Source organism: Myotis brandtii, unplaced genomic scaffold (genome assembly GCF_000412655.1).
Source record: "Myotis brandtii unplaced genomic scaffold, ASM41265v1 scaffold633, whole genome shotgun sequence".
Taxonomy (NCBI): Eukaryota; Metazoa; Chordata; class Mammalia; order Chiroptera; family Vespertilionidae; genus Myotis; species Myotis brandtii.
In genome coordinates, this window is record NW_005370423.1 from 2,781,572 (window position 1) to 2,786,419 (window position 4,848).

The window sequence follows — 4,848 nt, forward strand, 5'->3', positions numbered from 1 at the left end:
ACACACACACACACACACACACACACACACACACACAAAACAAAAAACGGCATGTACAGAGCACGTGTGTATAGAGAAAAACCCCTGGGCTCTGGGGTGGCCTCGTGGTCTTGTTTTTTAATTTATTTCCTCTAACTGCCCTTGCCCGGTTCTCCGACCTCCATGGTTATAAGGATCCCCCCCACCCCGGCGTGATGGTCCCTGTGACTCTGGGACCCCGGCCCTGGATTGGGGTCCGGTCCCGTGTTCCAGTTCCCGCTGTGCCTCCCGGGACATCCCCTCCAGGCCCCGTCTCCCTTTGCAGAACCTATGATCTTTGGGGCCCTTCTCCAGCCTCCTCTGGACGCCCTGATGGGCTGGGAGAGGGGACCTTTATGGGCGCATTTTAACCTCAGGTGCAGCCAAGTGCCTTTTGGGGAAAGTCTTCATAGTAATTTTAGCAGCATCTTTTCTGTTGTCTAGACCTAAGATCAGCATTTTAGGGGAAAGTGTGGAGAGAAACCCTCCCTATGCCCTCCCTGCCCACTGCCAGGGCTCTACCCGCCCCCTCCCCGCAAGATGCCAGGTGGTCTGAGCCCCAGCCCAACCCCCGGCTCTGTGGCAGCCAGGATTCCGGTCCCTGGAAGACACCAGACTTGTTTTGCGATGGCGAACTTGGTGGATGTCGCTCTGCGGGGAAGGCACCGCGTGTCCCCTCTCGGCTGGGGTGGCATTTTGGGCGGATATTCGCAGCTTCTTACCTAAACCAGACGTTGCTTTTCTTCTTGGAAACCTTTTCCATCAACGCTGCCCTCCAGGACCAGGGAGAGGCCTGGGCATAGTCGTTGCTTCGTATAGAATCGTTGTTCGATTGTTGTGGTTATTGGGAATTTCTGTGTTTCCGGACGGAAAGGTGGCCCAGGTCTCTCCTCGAGACAAAGACATTTACAAGGAACTCTCCGGAGTCTTCTTTTTAAAAGATGCCCTGGGAGCCCTGACCGGTTTGGCTCAGCGGATAGAGCGTCGGCCTGCCGACTCAAGGGTCCCGGGTTCGATTCCGGTCAAGGGCATGTACGTTGGTTGCGGGCACATAACCAGCAGGGAGTGTGCAGGAGGCAGCTGGTCAATGTTTTTCTCTCATTGATGTTTCTAACTCTCTATACCTCTCCCTTCCTCTCTGTAAAAAATCAATAAAATATATTAAAAAAAAAAAGATGCCCTGGGAAAGCAGTGTGTGCTCAAAGGAATGAGTAGCTCAGGGCAGAGTTTTCGCCTCCTGGGCAGGACAGGGCTTTCCAAGCGTCTCTCGCGGCCTTTGGCCTCAGTGCCCAAGCGCACACTCAGGACCTGCGCCGCGGCCTGGAACAGAGCTTGCAAACTGGTTGCCCAAGGACCGCGTCCCGTGCGAGGGTGGGCCGTTCCTTTGGCTGCTCAGGATTAAAATGTGTTTGGAATCAGCAGGTAACACTTACACTTCAGGCGGGTTTGCGCAGAAACCCAGACTTCTTTCGTTTTTCTTCAAAGCGATGGGAAGCTTTGCCAGCACTGGCGCTGGCTCCCCACAGCAGGGGTGGCAGGTGCTGCCCGTGGACCCGAGGCGTGGTCCCCACCCCCTCATGGCCGCTGTCGAGCATTGCCAGCACACTAAGTGTTAAACGGGCGGTAGGGTAGCCGTAACCGCTGCTGGCCCGGCCCTGTCGGCTTGCTGTGTGACTTTGCTTCGGTCACACCACCTCTCTGTGCTTCAGCTTCCCCATCTGTCCAGCCGGACAGTGGCCTGGAGAAGCCGTTTCCCACCGTGCCCGATGGACCAGCCAGGAGGCTGAGCGGGGCGGGGGGCCCTGGGCCCTGCCTTTCTCATCCCTTTTATGAATTAAGGTTGTGCGTGAGGCCATTCCTGGAAAGGTGGGGGACCCAGTGCTCCTCAGAGGATTGGGGACTCTCATCACTTCCTGTTCTGACCCTGTGTCCAGGTCTGTCTTTGTCTAGCTGCTGCCGGGGACTTCCTGTCCTCCTTCCCCCCAGGAGTGGTTGGGGTGGCAGCCCAGGGCAGGGCAGTAGTACCTTTACAACTAACCATCATGGCTGCACTCGCTGAGCAGCATTGCTCTCCCACGAAGGTAGGTGCTGTTCCCCTACTTTGCAGATGAAGAAACCAAGGGTCAGAGAGGTTGAGTGACTTGTCAAAGGTCACACAGCTGTGCACCTGGGCTCGTTTATTCCAGACCCGGGGCCCTGGCCACATGCTGCTCCACCTGAGGTGGCCTAGGGGGGCCATGCTGATGTCCGTGTAGGACAGGGAACCTCCGGAGCGAGGCCTGGCCTGTGCTCTGTGCTGCTTCACACGAGGCCCAGCCCCCACCTGCCCTCTCCGGGCTCCTGCTCACCCACCAGGCTTCCCTCCCCGCAGCCCCGACCTGGGCAGCCTCAGCCGGACCCGGGCACAGCCTCCGCCTCCCTCCACGTGGTCGCTTCCCGGGGCTCTGGGCTCCCCGGAGGGAGAGAGGGGCGTTCAGCTCACCCTGCTGGCGTGCCCTTCCTTGAGTGAGGAGGTGTCTGTTGGCTTCTGGGGAGGCCTCCACCCCATTTTCCAAGGCGTTTATGTGGGTAGGAGGGGTGCGGACCCCTGGCTTCTGCCTGGAGAGCTCTTGGTCTTTTCCGGGGGTGGGGAGGGGCGTGGTTCTGGGTGGGAGACGATGCTGGGCCATCCCTGTGCTCAGGGACCATCCCTGCTGTCCTGTCCATCGGGGCTCAGGGGTTGCCCGTGACAGAAATGAGTCCAGTGGGAGGAGAAGGTGGTGCTGATGGATGAGTAGAAGGAGAAGCAGGACCCAGGGTAGCTTTGGGAACTGACTGCCGTGGGGTGGAGCCTCGCCCCCTCTGCCTCATCGAGCTGGGCTGGATCCCCAGGGAGGCATTTTGATGGACAGTCCATGGAGGTCCAAGCGGGTGACAGGTGGCTCGTTAGGGCACAGCAGGTGTCGAGATCAGAGGCCGGGCTATCAGGTGGGCAGTACCCCTGCCGCCTGTCACGCTGCCCTGGTAGGATGTCCTCCCATCTTGGAAGGTTCCAGCAGCCCCGGGCCGGGGTGCAGCGCGGGCTGGGTGACGTGGAGTGGGTAGCTTTGGGAACTGACTGCTGTGGGGTGGAGCCCCACCCCCTCTGTCCCCGAGCATCGAGCTGGGCCGGATCCCCAGGGAGGCATTTTGACGGACAGTCCATGGAGGTCCAAGCGGGTGAGAGGTGGCTCGTTAGGGCACAGCAAGTGCCGAGATCAGAGGCCGGGCTACCTGGTGGGCAGTACCCCTGCCGACTGTCACGCTGTCCTGGTAGGATGTCCTCCCATCTCAGAAGGTTCCAGCAGCCCCGGGTCGGGGTGCAGCGCGGGCTGGGTGACGTGGAGCCGTGCCCATGGTGGCTTTGGGCTGCGGGCTTGGGCTCACCGTGCCATGGCGTCTAGGGCACCAGGAAGGGAGAGGCCTTGGGGACCCCAGTGCGGCGTCTTCCTTGTGAACACAGGGACCCAGGAGCCGGGGCGCCCAGCAGGGCCAGACTGGGGGAGGGGCCCGAGGCGCTGCTTCCCAGTGCAGCCCGGGTGCCCCTGGTGGTGCGGCGGGGGATTTAAGTGGAACATATGAAACTTAAAAAAAATTAATTGCTGCCCGGCCGGTGTGGCTCAGTGGTGGAGCACCAACCCATGAACCAAGAGGTTGTTGCTGGTTTGAGTCCTGGTCAGGGCAAAGGCCTGGGTTGTGGGCTCCATCCCCAGTGTGGGGCGTGCAGGAGGCAGCCGTTCCATGATCCTCTCTCATCATTGATGTTTCCATCTCCCCCTCTCTCTCCCTTCCCCTCTGAAATCAATAAAAGTATATTAAAAAAACCCTGCTAATGGATGCACAGGGCACGGAATTCAAAACGCCCCTGCCCGCGACTTCCTCTCCCTGGAGGCCACTGGTGTTCTCGTCTCTTGTGTCTGGTTCCAGAGAAATCCTAGGAACGTGCTCACGCGGGAGAAACGTGTGGATTTTCTCTCCGCCCCCCACACCCCGTACCAGTGGAAGTAACCAGGCACCCCATCCCTTGTCTCCCCCCGCCTCCCCGGTTAGAAGGGATTGCATTTCATCAGCTCCTGGGGCGTTGTGTTTTTTCAAGGTAACTTTTTAGTATTGAGGTTGCACATGCAGGGTTACTGTTCAGCTCATGAACTTTATAAACCGCAGGCCCGCATCAGGGCAAGACAACCTGGCCAGCTTCCAGGGGCCTGACCCCGCCCCGGCCCCGCCCCACAGCGACCCCCAACCTCACGTGAAAGTTTGAGGTTTGAATACCCGGGTGTTTATTTTCACGAGTTTTTGGAAAAACGGCCGTCAGCACATTGCGCGGGAGAGGTCCCAGGATGAACGCTGGGCGCAAAGCTGTGAACTGGGAGGACACCCCAGTTGCCTGGGTGCTCGATTCCAGGGGTGATGGCGGGACAAGCCTGAGGTCACCCCCTGGGGCCACGGGGGCTCTGCCTCCTCCTGCTGCTGCCTCAGCCCCAGGCTCCCCGATTGGTTATAAGACATTGCTCATGGGGTGTGGACACCCCCCTGGGACAGGCGGGAGGGCCTGGTATGTCCCAGTCTATCCATAGCCCCGCTCCGCCCTGTCTCCTCAGAGCCCGTCAGGCACTGGTACCTGGAGCCCCTGGGACATAACCTGGTGGCGGGGAACGTGGAGGCCTGGGCAGCGGGCCCTGTGGCTCAGTGTGTGATGGGGGGAGGCCTGGGCAGCGGGGACCCCCGGCTCAGTGTGTGATGCGGGGTCTTAGCGCTGGAGAGGGCTGGGTTTGAAATCTGGCGTTGCCATTGTCTGTGTGACCCTGGGTG